This window comes from Monodelphis domestica, chromosome X (genome assembly GCF_027887165.1).
Source record: "Monodelphis domestica isolate mMonDom1 chromosome X, mMonDom1.pri, whole genome shotgun sequence".
Lineage (NCBI taxonomy): Eukaryota > Metazoa > Chordata > Mammalia > Didelphimorphia > Didelphidae > Monodelphis > Monodelphis domestica.
The window spans coordinates 21,650,991-21,665,494 of record NC_077235.1 but is presented as its reverse complement, the minus strand read 5'-3'; the positions used below and the strand labels follow the sequence as shown (position 1 = coordinate 21,665,494).

At 37.4% G+C, this 14,504-nt stretch overlaps 1 pseudogene; it reads right to left on the bottom strand.

The window, feature by feature from the left end:
* Positions 1 to 9,792: 9,792 nt before the first annotated feature.
* On the bottom strand, positions 9,793 to 13,722 carry LOC130456076 (LYR motif-containing protein 9-like; annotated as a pseudogene).
* Positions 13,723 to 14,504: the final 782 nt, after the last annotated feature.

The following is a 14,504-nucleotide window of genomic DNA, read 5'->3' as shown; positions in this document are numbered from 1 at the left end:
ATCCCAAAATAAAGAATAAAACTGGTCCTCCACACAATATCATTCTTTGCCCTAGGGAGTTAAAAAAGTCAAACCACGTTAATGACTAATTCCTGACCTAACCAAAGGTCTCCTAGGGGATAAATTTATACAATTTTGAGACCATCCTTTTATTGCTGAATGCAAAGATTATCAAATAATTGCATTGTTCCAATTGCAGCAATATGGCTGGCGGCTTTTAATATTTCATTGGGTCCACAAATCTGAAGATGAAATTGACAGATGTACATTTCTCTGCCAATGAAGAGCATGGCAGAATATTAAATGGGTTAAATTATAACTATTTCTCTCTCAAAGCCTGAATTACTATAGTACAACTTAATAACAAGATCCATTTTCCAGGCCTGATAATCCATTATAGAAAGGTAATAAAGTATGAACTAAGTCCCTGATAATGATAACCTAGAAATAAATAAAGATAGGCTAAAACCTCTTGGAATATTCAGGCTACTGGTTATACATTTCTAACACTGAGGAGCAGCCTTCCTCTTCCTAAATAATACCTTCTATTTTACACCTAAGCATGTATTCCAAAATAGATTCAATTCAGGGGAAGTGGCATCTATGCTTTTCAGTACACACTATAACTCCTTAAATGCTTTCCCTAGTGCCCTGGGGACAAACTATTCAAATACATTTGGCCCACTGGAATTGTGCATTGGTTATGGGGGTGAGGGGCTTGGGGAAGGGGAGGGAGAGAACATGATTTCCAAAACCTTGGGAAAATATTCTAAATTAATTAAATAAAATTTAAAAAAGATTAGGTTTGGACCTATGTCTAGGTCCTTTCCAAAAGAAGGAAGCAGAAAGATATATACAATATATAAAACTTACAGTAAAAAGACAAATATAAATGAGCAATAAAGTAAAATGATGTATATAATGTATATCAGTTATGTAGAGGGCATAACTTCTGGATACACAAAACACATGGTAACAGACAAAAAAGACTCACTATGCTCATTGAGAAAAGAATTTGAAACAGGTCTTAATTTATAACTTTTCTTGTATTCTGTGAGAATACTAAGTATTCTCCAGGGTTCACTGCACTTCTGCACTATCCAAACAAGAACCAGTCATCCTTCTGCTAAACATAAAGTTGAAAAGGCCTCCAGGGGCAAGTTCTCTTAATGAAGGCCCCCCCACTGTTGTAGCCAAATAATGGTGGTTGCCTTGATGCTAGGGTAGGAAAGAGTTAGTCCATACCACCCCTTCCTCAACTAGAAGACTCAGAGTAAGTTGGTGCTATGTGGAGGATCCAAGGAAGAAAAACCAAGCTGTAGATGGTCTCTCATCTGATATATCACTCTATCCCAATGGTTTTCACAAGGGACCAAAGAACCACTCAAGTTTTTGTTTTTGATTTATATTATATGAAAGCATTAAGTTCTTCTCAGCACTATGACTGTAGGATCAAAAACAGCAAGGAAATCCCCTAGTCACCAAAAGCCCCCCAGAGTCATCATGTTCCTTGAGTCTCTAGAACTTTCCATGAAAGCTGTGGGTGCACATTCCCTACAATGCTCCCTACAATATAGGATAATTCAATCTCAGTCTCAGCTACATATAACTAAACTGTTTTCTTGAAGATAAAACATATTTTAGCCTTTAAAACTACACCAAAAATGGGCTCTGATACTGTTTCATTGTCAGTAAAGTTATAAAATTATCCTTTCTATAATGATCATGATCTATTTGTTATACGGGTATTGGATATTTTCTAATAAAGTTGTCCATTTGGGTCAAGATTAAGAGTCATTCAAATCATGCTTCAGATACTAAGTTTATAAAGCTCAGTTTCATCTTTTGGAAAATGAGATGCTACACCTCAGGAATCACTAAGAGCTCTCAATATATGATTCAATGAATTCAAACTTCATCTCATGAGTCAACACAGGTGATATGCCTCTCCATACATAGAGAAAAAAGATGACACAGCCAAATCAGTGGGATGATTACCAATGGAAAGCTTATGTGCATTATTTCTGTCTTCCCAAGACCAAGGGAGAATGAAAAAGGCTCATAACACAACATCTTTGTTGAATACATGGCAGAGACAAGGACAAGAGTTGCAAAGTGTGGGCAAGGGCGCATAGGCTGTTTAAGAGAGTACTTATATCAATGCAATTACAGCTCCATTTCTTTTTTTATTTTGAAAACTTTATTGAATTAGTAAATTTAGAATATTATTCCTTGGTTACAAGAATCATGTTCTTTCCCTCCCCTCCTCCACCCCTTCCCATAGCCAACACACAATTCCACTGGGTTTTACATGTGTCCTTGATCAGAACCTATTTCCATGTTGTTGATGTTTGCACTAGGGTGATCGTTTAGAGTCTACATCCCCAATCACATTCCTGTCAGCCCATGTGAACAAGAAGTTATTTTTCTTCTGTATTTCTACTCTGAATGTGGATAGTGTTCTTTCTCATAGATCCCTCTGAGTTGTTCAGGATCACTGTATTGCTACTAATAGAGAAGTCCATTACGTTCAAATGTGCCACAGTGTATCAGTCTCTGTGTACAATGGTCTAGTTCTGTTCCGTTCACTCTGCATCAATTCCTGGAGGTTGTTCCAGGTCCTGTGGAATTCCTACAGTTCATTATTCCTTTGAGCACAATAATATTCCATCGCCAACATATACCACAATTTGTTCAGCCATTCCCCAATTCTGATGGGCATCCCCTCATTTTTCAATTTTTGCCACCATAAAGAGTGCAGCTATGAATATTCTTGTACAAGTCTTTTTTCCTAATCTCTTTGGGGTATAAACCCAGCAGTGCTATGACTGGATCAAAGGGTAGACATTCTTTTAGCGCCCTTTGGGCATAGTTCCAAATTGCCCTCCAGAATGGCTGAATCAATTCACAACTCCAACAGCAATGCATTAATGTCCCAACTTTACCACATCCCCTCCAACATTCATTATTTTCCTTTGCTATAATGTTTGCCCATCTACTAGGTGTGAGGTGGTACCTCAGAGTTGTTTTGATTTGCATTTTTCTGATTATAAGAGATTTAGAATATTTTTTCATGTGCTTATTAACATGTTTTATTTCTTTATCTGAAAATTGACTATTCATGTCACTTGCCCATTTATCAACTGGGGAATGGCATGGTTTTTTGTACAATTGATTTAGCTCATTATAAATTTGAGTTATTAGACCTTTGTCAGAGGTTTTAGTTATGAAGATTTCCCCCCAATATGTTGCTTCTCTTCTCATTTTGGTTGCATTGGTTTTATTTGGGCAAAACCTTTTTAATTTAATGTAATCAAAATTATTTATTTTACATTTTGTAATTTTTTCTAACTCTTGCTTGGTCTTAAAATCCTTCCTTTCCCAAATGTCTGAAAAGTATACTATTCTGTGTTTACGTAGTTTTCTTATAGTTTCCTTCTTTACATTCAAGTCATTCACCCATTCTGTGTTTATCTTGGTGTAGGATGTGAGATATTGATATAAACCTAATGTTACCCATACTGTCTTCCAATTTTCCCAGCAGTTTTTTCAAATAGTGGATTTTGGTCCCAAAAGCTGAGATCCTTGGGTTTATCATAGACTGTCTTGCTGAGTTCATTTACCCCAAGTCTATTCCAATGATCCTCCTTTCTGTCTCTTAGCCAGTACCATATTGTTTTGATGACCACTGCTTTATAGTATAGTTTGAAATCTGGGACTGCAAAGCCTCTTTCCCTCACATTTTTTTTCATGATTTCCCTGGATATCCTTGATTTTTTGTTCTTCCATATGACCTTTGTTATGTTTTTTTTTTCTAATTCAGTAAAATGTTTTTTGGTAGTTCAATGGGTATGGCACTAAATGAGTAAATTAATTTGGGTAGGATTGTCATTTTTATTATGTTAGCTCATCCTACCCATGAGCAATCAATGTTTTTCCAATTGTTTAGATCTAGTTTTAATTGTGTGGAGAGCGTTTTGTAGTTGTGCTCATATAGTTCCTGTGTTTGTCTCAGCAGAGAGATTCCTAAGTATTTTATACTGTCTAGGGTGATTTTAAATGGAATTTCTCTTTCTAATTCTTGCTGCTGAGATGTGTTGGAAATATATAGAAATGTTGATGACTTATGTAGGTTTATTTTGTATCCTATAACTTTGCTAAAGTTGTTGATTATTTCCACTAGCTTTTGAGTTGATTCTCTAGGATTCCTTAAGTAGACCATCATATCATCCGCAAAAAGCGATAGCTTGGTCTCCTCCTTACCTATTTTGATGCCTTCAATTTATTTTTTCTTCTCTAATTGCTACTGCTAGTGTTTCTGGTACCATGTTAAATAATAGAGGTGATAATGGGCATCCTTGTTTCACTTCTGATTTTATTGGGAATGTGTCTAGTTTATCCCCATTGCAGATGATGCTTGCTGATGGTTTTAGATATATACTGTTTATGATTTTTAGGAAAGGCCCTTCTCTTCCTATAATTTCTAGTGTTTTCAATAGGAATGGATGTTGTATTTTGTCAAAGGCTTTTTCTGCATCTATGTAAATAATCATGTGATTTTTGTTGGTTTGCTTATTGATATGGTCAATTATGTGGATGGTTTTCTTATTATTAAATCATCCTTGCACTCCTGGCATAAATCCCACCTGATCATAGTGAATAATCCCCATGATCACTTGCTGGAGTCTTTTTTTTGATAAATGAGAATATTTATTAATTCCACACAACACAATTTCCCTTTTCCTCTCCCCTCCAAACCCCCAACACTCCTTTACACCTAGGAACTGAGCAGAATCTCCAGGGATCCATGTGTTCAAACCCACCACATTTTTAACTTGTCCTTGCAGTATGACGTCTGCTCTGGACTGATCACAGGAAATCTCCCCTTTATTAAAAAACTGATCAGATCTCCAAAATCATGCCTAAATGGTTGCCACACCCCATCTTCAGCACCAGATAAACTAAGAAAAAATTTAAAGTTGCTTTTCTGAGATTGTGGTGGTCAGTTCTCCAGTGTTGAATGCCCCCATTCCACTCCAGTTCAAATAGCATTTTGGCATTAGCACCATCATTATATATTAGGTGTGTATAATTGTATGTGTGTATATTGGTAATGTCCATGTATCAATGTTAGATGAACATTATACCCAGCCTCTGTCATCAAGCATTCCAAAGGCAGGCTTATTTATTACAAAGGCTGTCCAAAACCCATTTAACTATACAAATGACAAAAAAAATATTTCTAAGTTAAAGAGAGTTCTAGTTACAATATCATCTTTTACCCTATATATTTATCCAAGAGAACAAGGAACATCTTGTCTCTCCCACCTCAATATACCTAGAAATTAAACACCATGCCTTTAAAAGAAAATGTCCTCAAGAGTAGAAAGGTGGCTCAGTGGATAGAGCACCAAGTCTGGAGTCCAGAGTACTTAGTTCAAATCTGACTTCAGACCCTTCCTCATTGTGTGACCTTGGGAAAGTCACTTAACCTCAATGCCTATCCCTAACTGTAATTCTGCCTTAAAAGCAGTATCAATTCTAAGACAGAAGGTGAGGGGTTTTTTCAATTGTCCTGGAATGCAAAAGGAATCTTTAAGAGTGCTTCTTTTTCAAAAAGTTTCCCTGAAGCATCATAAAATGTAGTTCCCCCCTCCCACTCCATTAGAGATGGCACAGACTATCTCATTTTCAATGGCTAGCTTATAGCAAGGTATATTGTGGATCCCTTTGGCAGAAGGTTTTTAAAAGCTCAAATGAAAGAAATGCCAAATTTCAGTTTGCAGTTGGTGAAAATAGTATTGTAATATTTTTTTTTCCTATCCAAGTTTATAGCCCCCTGAAATCTATCCATTGACTACTTGGAAGTCTGTGGGCCCCAAGTTAAGCACCCCTGGTTCACAGCAAAGTTACCACAAACGAACTGGTCCCATCAGCAAAAGGATCAATTTTTTACAAAAAATTATCAATATGACCAAGAGAAAAAATCTGAACTTTGGAATCCCAATGAATAGAACCTATCTCTGTACTGCGACCTCTGAATTGCCACACTTGGAAACAGTTTCTGAAAAGATTTAGCACTCCTCAAAAAGTCCACGTGAGAGCTGGTTTTTGCTGTTTCATCTCCATCAGCCTAAGTTACTACAAACTTAAACCCGTATACTCCTGTAACCTTCTGGAGGAGGCAACAGAGAACAGAGGGCTTCTTTTCAACATCTCACACCAAAAGGTAAAAGGGAATACACTTTCAATTTGATACTGCCAAAGGACAAGCTTCGGTCTAACCTCCATTCAAGTTTACAAGAAAAATTTTAAAGCATGTGGAAGGGATGGGTGTGGAGGGCAGGGAAAGACTTGTACAAAATGGTTAATGAAAGTAAATCACAAACAGAAAAATTACCTTTGAGGGTATGAACTTGGAGGGGGGGTTGTTAGTATTTTATTTTTAAATCCCGTCTTAGTACCTGTTCTAAGACAGAAAAGTGGCAAGGAATAGGCTGACATTAAGTGACTTGTGGAAGGTCATAGTGCTAGGAAGTGACTGAGACAAGATTGGAACTCATGTTCAGAACCAGATTTGAACTCTAGGTCTTGCTCTCCATCCATTGAGCCACCTAGCTTCCCTATGAACTCATTTTTATGGAACTGACATATAGAGAGTATGTATTTATTAAAGTTATTTTATCTTTTTATGATGGAACCACTGTTGTTGGCCTAAAGTTCTCCTTTAAACATATTTCTAAAATAGCATCAACTTTTGGAAAAGAAAATCTATTTCTGGATATCCTTTAAGAAAGAAATTTTTAAAAAAGTTAACAAGAAACAAACTAAGATATCTCCTCAACCTAACCCTTCATACACTCTCATAGACAGACCAATTATATTCCACAATGAAAACCTATAACAGAAAAAGAGAAGACTCGCATTCTAAGAGGTTAATAAGTATGTTAATTTTCAATATGGCAGTCAATTCAAATTTAAATTGACCTTCAAAAATCCTCATCAAAATACACATTTTTCACTTAGATTAAAATAATAATTTTTAAAACTTTTGAGGAATTCACAAGCAAAAGCACGACTGCTTTCAAGATCATTCTAGAATAGTGACTCAACTCCTTTTTGTATCCTAGACCCTTCAGCAAGTCTCTGGACTGTTTTTCTGAATGTTTTTAATTTGTAAAATAACATATATAGGATTATAAAGGAAACCAACAGTTAGTGAAAACAAAGATATCAGTTTTCCCAATTCAAATTTTTAAAAACTCCTCAAAATCTATTCATAAATCCTGGGGGGTGCCCTTAATTTAATTTGAATAATTATAGAATTATAATTTCTTTAGGTTCAAGATGGAAAGATGTGAACAGTAATCCTCAAGTAAGTTTTCTCTTAATGTAAAATACACACAATGCCAAATATGAAGGAAGAAATAGACTTTCCTTTGAGAATTTCAGAGAATAATCAAGTATGCAAAGCTGTTTTTCACAGAATCAAGGCTTCACGTGGATACAGTTGTCCCGTCTAAACTATTTTGTTAAAGTATCCTGTTCCAATCTTTTTACCACAAGGTCAAGAATCACTCTAAGAAATTCCCATGTAGCATCTTCTTCTGGAGATGGAGAGATGGGAACAGCTGTCAGACTATTTTTCACATAATCAAACATTCTCTCTTCTCTGGCAATACCCACTTCAGTAATAGAAGACAGTCTTCATTTGGAAACTGAAGGAACTCTTAGGATTGTCTAAAGGCCCATGTCTGATTCATGTATTTCTTCCACCCATCAATCATTTTGTAAATCCCTACCACAGTGATCCTTTTTAAAAAGTTTCAGTAGGACTGTTTGCATATAACATGTGTCTACTTTCACATTCAGAATTTTTGTTTCTTTGCCAGTGTTATCTTCCTTCCTACTGCCCCTTATTGGCCATATGAACATCAAGCCACTCTGCCAAACTAATTCTGAGGACAAAAATATTTCCAAACTCCTTTGAACATAGAATTTTAGAGTTCTTTTATGGTGGATTTTTATCAAATGCTTTTTTTATTTGTCCTACCTAACTTGGTATCTATAAGCTGTGGTCCAATTAATGGCTCCTCCTCAAATGATAGCCTTTAATCATTTTTTCAAACCCTCACTTCCCACCTTAGATACAATCCTATGTATTTGTTCCAAGGCAGAATATTGGTAAGGGCTAGGCAATGGGGTTTAAGGGACTTGTCCAGGGTCACATAGCTAGGCAGTGTCTGAGACCAGATTTGAACCCAGGACCTCCTGTCTCTAGGCCTGGCTATCAATCCTCTGAGTCACCCAGCTGCCCCCCACCATTAATCGTTTTAATCTTTCAATACTGCCATGATAGCTCTTTCTTTCCCTCTCATGCTTTGTTTGTAGATTGTCTATTTCTTTTTTCCCTTCCATTGGTGTGACTCTACATATCCATCCACAGAAATCCACGGGAATAGATTTTCAAACTGTTAAAACTGCTATTTTTTGTTGCTAAATAACCATGATCTTCCTGGGTATAGATTATGTTACTATCTGCTCTTTAAACAAAGTAGACCTTTTTAAAATGGCATCAGCTTTTGCAATGAGTTTGACATGAGGGTGCTACAATGTAGCTGCCATGCTAGAGGACATGCACGATACTACTTCTGTATTGAGCACAGCTGTTTTCATGAGACGTGGCCATCATTTCTCCCAGTTATAAAAGGAGGGGCTTGGCTTGGTGATCTACTAAGGTTCCTTCTAGCTCTGCTTCCCAACAGTAAGTCTGTCAATTAGCATTTATTGAGTCCTTCTTATAAGCCAAGAACTGTACTACATGCAAGGGATGCCCTCAAGAAGTTCGCCTGTTATTGGGAGAGAAAATATACAAACAACTTGACTGCTGCCTATTTTGATCACTATATTTCAGTATAATTGGCTTCTTCCTTTATAATCCCATGTTCTTTGTTTAATGCATTTAAAAAACATTTTTCTGGGAAGGGGTCCACAGGCTTCACCAGCCTGCTGAAAAAGCGGTCCAGGATCCAAAAAAGATGAAAGAGCCTACGCTAAGTCCAAATGCCAAATTCTCTGATCAGGAATAAGTATTTTCTTGCATGAACAGAGTCCCTGAAACAAGAGGGACTCACTCTGTCTTAACATCCAATATAATTCACATGCAGTGTCCCTTGTACTCTATTTAATAAAGCCACATTCTATGATTGAATTTTAAAAAACACTAAGAGAAAAATCATTCCCAAAAATGTTCCAACAAGTTGCTCAGCCCAAGGCCCATTTTTGTCCTCTGTAAAACGAGGATGCCTGCCTGACTTCCCTCATGGGAAGGGGGGATTGTGGGGAACTCTGAAAGGCAAATTCTATCTTGAAGTGAGACACAAGATAGAAGCGACTGGTGCACTCACTGGGGCTGTTTCTAAAGACAGACAGATAGACAGACTGACTTCTTTCCTTCCTTCCCCTCAGGTCCTGCTGCCCTTGGCAATTTCTCACTTTCTTTCCTTTGATTTTTCTCTGCAGGCAGGAGGGGATGAGGTAGCAAGCCTGTGTTCTTTGGGGAGAAGACACAAACGCAGGCAATCAGTCAATAAGTGTGTGTTTTATGCCAGTCACTAGGCTAAACACTGGGCTATAACAAAAGACAAGAGATTTCAAATTCTTGTCTCTCCCTTAGCACAGTGCTAGTCCCACAAGAGAGGTTCGAGAAACACTTCTTTGTATTTAGACAGCTGATAAACATTCACAGAGTAAATGAATGATGCACACATGTCAGAAAAGTCCCTCCCCAGCTTGGCCCGTTGGTGGTGGAGGTAGCTCAGCGAGGGCCTCTAAAGGCACACACATGTCTCTGGAACATCTGCCGTGCCTCTCCTTGGCCTGGCGCTCTGCATCAGCCATGGGCTGCCAGTCATTCATCCCTACCATGTCACTGCTGTTGGCTGAGGGGCTCCAGAGGGCTCAGCAAGTCCTTAGTTTGGCTACTCAAACTTCTTCATGACCCAGTTGGCATCTTCGATGGCCCTCTGGATGATCTGCCAGATCCTCTCCTAGCTGCCTTCATCTGCGTGGATGTGGAAACTCTGGTTGATGGTATGCTTGTAGTGCTCCTGGATGTTCTTGGCTGGCAGCAAAGGACAGCATCACAGCAGGTACCAGTACAGGTGGAGCGGTGTCTGAACTAATTCAATGCCCGGTATTGGGCCCATTGGCCTCAGCATCGCCTCCTTCTCCTCACTCTGCAGTAGTACCTGAATGTACCATATTCCCCTTTGGAAAGTCAGCTCAGTTGCTGCAGCCGCATCAGCAGCAACAACAGCTGCTGTGATAGCAGCAGCAACAAGGAAAGTGGCAGCAGCTGCAGTCTTTTTGCTAGAATTCTATTTAAGATTTTTGCATCTATATTCATTAGGGAGATTGGTCTATAGTTTTCTTTCTCTGTTTTTGACCTGCCTGGCTTAGGAATCAGTACCATATTTGTGTCATAAAAGGAATTTGGTAGAACTCCTTTGCTTATTCTGTCAAATAGTTTGTATAATATTGAGATAAGTTGTTCTTTGAATGTTTGATAGGATTCATTTGTGAATCAATCTGGACCTGGAGATATTTTCTTAGGGGGTTCTTCAATGGCTTATTCAACTTCTTTTTTCTGATATGGGATTATTTAAGTATTTTATTTCTTCTTCTGTTAATCCAGGCAATTTAAATTTTTGTGAATATGCATCCATATCACCTACATTGCTATATTTATTGCCATATAATTGGGCATAATAGTTTTTAATGATTGCCTTAATTTCCTCTTCATTAGAAGTGAGTTCTCCCTTTTCATTTCTGATACTGTTAATTTGGTTTTCTTTCCTTTTTGTAATGAGATTGACCAATACTTTGTCTATTTTATTTGTTTTTTCAAAGTACCAGCTTCTAGTCTTATTTATTAAATCAATAGTTCTTTGACTTTCAATTTTATTAATTTCTCCTTTGATTTTTTGGTTCTCTAGTTTTCATCTTATGATTTTTAATTTGTTCAGTTTCTAGTTTTTTAATTTGCATGCCCAACTCATTGACCTCTGTCCTCCCTAATTTGTTAGTATATGAACTTAAGGATATGAATTTCCCCCTGAGTACTGCTTTGGCTGCTTCCCAAAGATTTTGAAAGGATGTCTCATCATTGTTATTTTCTTCAAAGAAATTATTGTTTCTATGATTTTTTCTTTACCCAATTTTGGAGAATCATATTATTTAATTTCCAATCAATTTTTGATTTGCCTCTCCATGTACCCTTACTAATAATTATTTTCACTGCATTGTCATCTGAAAAGGTTACATTTATTATTTCTGCTCTTTAGCACTTGTTTGCAATGTTTTTATGCCCTAGTGCATGGTCAATCTTTGTGAATGTCCCATGTGCTGCTGAAAAGAAGGTATATTCCTTTTCGTACCTATTTATTTTTCTCCACATATCTACTAACTCAAATTTTTCTAAGATTTCATTAACTTCTCTTACCTCTTATTTATTTTTTTTTGTTTGGTTCATCTAGATCTGATAGAGGAAGATTCAGGTCTCCCACTAGTATAGTTTTTCTATATATTTCATCCGTAAGCTCCACTAGTTTCTCCTTTAGAAATTTGGATGCTATACCATTTGGTGCATACATGTTGATTACTGATATTTCCTCATTGTCTATACTACCTTTTATCAGGATGTAATTAACTTCCCTATATATTTTAATCAGATGTATTTTTACTTAGACTTTGTCAGATATCATGATTGCAACTCCTACTTTCTTTTTCTCAGTTGAGGCCCAATAGATTTTATTCCATCCACTTAACCTTTTCCCTATGAGTGTCCACCTTCCTCATTTGTGTTTCTTGTAGACAACATATGCTTGGATTGTGGTTTCTAATCCACTCTGCCATTTGCTTCCATTTCATGGATGAGTTCATTTCATTCACATTCAGATTTATAATTACCAGCTGTGTATTTCCCAACATTTTGATTTCCACTCCTAATCCTGCCCTTTCTTCTTTCACTATTTCCTTCTATACCCGTGTTTTGTTTTTAATCAGTCCCCCTAATCCCCACCCTTATTTTACTTACCATCCCCCCTCCCTTCTTATTCCCCTCTTATTTTTCTTGAGGGTCTTTTTACCCAACCCCCCACTCTCCCTCCCTTGTATTACTTCCTTCCCCACCAGTCCTTTTGTTACCCTTCTACTTCTCTATAGGGTGTGAATTAATTCTCTGCCCTAATTGATCTGATAGTTCTTGCCTCTTTGAGTCAATTTCAATGTACTTAAGAATTAAGTATTTCCTGTCTCCAACCTCTTTACCCTTCCAGTGCATTCTGCCCCACTCCTGCCATGCTCTTCTTTATGACATACAAATTTACTCCAATTTGTCTCTTTTCCCAAATCTCTTAGTATAAACCTCTTTTTACCTCTAGTTTTATACATACACACATACACCTATCTTGCCATTTCATCCTATACAGTTTGTCGCTGTACTCTCTAAGTATAATTCTTCTTGCTATCCAGGTGATAATAACATTTTTTAAGAGTTACCAATATTTTCCTCATTTTTTTTCATTCTTTTGATTTTGTTTTATAGCTTCCTGCTGCTTTGTGAAGCCATTTTCTTTTAGTTGTTCAATTTTAGTTTTTAAGGACTGAATTTTATCCCTGGCTTTTTAGTCATCCTTCTCCTTCTGATCTGATTTTCTTTGTAGGTCATCTTTCATCTCCTTTGCCTCATTTTAAAGCTGGTTAATTTTGGCTTTCAAGATACTGTTTTCTGTTTCCAGGTGACTTATTTTGCTTTTTAAGTTCTTTTCCCAATTGTCTCCAGTCTCTCAATTGTTTTTTGAATTGTATTTTGACTTCTTCCAAAGCCTATGTCCAGTTCACTGCAGTTTCTGTATTTTTGCTTGGTGTTCACTGGTCCTCCTCTGTTCCATTTGTTCTTTGTTCATTGCCTGGATAGAAGCTACTGATTGTAATTTCTTTTTTCTTTTTCTGTTGTTTACTCATATTTCTCCCTTCTTTTCCCCCTGTAGTTGCCTGTAGCCTTGCTCCTCTTATTATGTGCTGTATCTGTGGATTTGGGCTATTCTGTACTGAAGGGGTTTCTTCTCTTTTCTGCTGACTGATCAGGTTAGGCTGATGGTATTTATGAGCCCTGTAGTCAGATCTTCCCCAGGTGACAGAAGCAGCTGAAAAGGAGCTGGGCTTCCCACCCTATTATCAGGGTTGTAGCCTGGAGTAGTTGCAGCCTTTGCCCTTGGAATCTAGTCAGCAAGGCTCTCAGAGCAGTCTGGAGTAGGGGTGTTGGATCTTGGGCTTCCCTGCCCTCTGAAGGTTTATCTGCCCTACCTATCTGAGACTGAGTCAAGGCAGGGTTGATCTACAGAGCTGTATATGCACTGAGGTCAAAATTTTATGAAGGGCAGGGGCAAGATGGAGCATCTTGGCTTTGACTAGGCTGCTTGCTCTGTGCTTTTTCTCCAGGTGCCTCCCTAGTGCCTGTGTTCAATGCCCTCAGCCTGGCACAGCTGTGCCAGCAAGGTACTCCTTCCATACTAGCACCCTTGACAGCCCAGAGACTCCAGTCACAGCTGGAGGCTCAGCACTGTAGGTGAGAGAAGGGTTCTAGGACCTTCCTTCTTCCTTCCCCTTAAACCTGCATGTTCTAGAAATCAGGCTTTTTTTTTTGGGCGGGGGGGGTGTACCTTTTAATCTGAGTCCAGCAGGACATTTCCCTAGCTCTGTCCTGTTGTTATATTTAGTTTTCAGTCTCATCGAAGCACTGTGTTTTTGATTTGGTGAGGAAGGGTTTTTCAGAGGTCTGAACGTTTGCTGCCACTAAGCCGCCATCTTGACTCTGCCTCATAGCTCCATTTCAACCAAAAGAGGGTCCATAGCAGTGTCTATATTTGATCCTTCTTGTTCAAGAATTTTATCATTGACTTGGATGAAGGCAGAGGACACCTTTATCTGATAAGATGATGTTATTCCAGTATTTATTTAAAAAAAGAGATCAGTAGAATAGATTAAACAAATAAGACTCTGAAATAACTGAACTCAGCAACCTAATTTTCAATAAACACCCAGACCTAAAATACCTAGAGGTCTCCCAGTTTGAGAATAATCACTGGGAAAAGCAATCTGGAAGAAATTAAGGTTAGACCAACCTCTCATTATATACTACACAAAACTTAAGATATTTTGGTGACTTGAATATTAAAATTACATTAAAAATTATAAGACAATATGATCAGTTGCCTTTTAGAGCTAGGGAGAGAAGGAGAATTCATAACCAAATAAAGGAGAAAGGAGAAAAGCAATAACAACATATAAAACATAATTTTAATTACATGAAATTGAAAAGCCTTTGAATGAACAAAATTAACAGACTGGATTAAAAGGGAAGCAGTCACCTAGTTAAAAATTGTATTTAATATGTCTGATAAATGTTTGCTATCCTATATATATATATATATATATATATA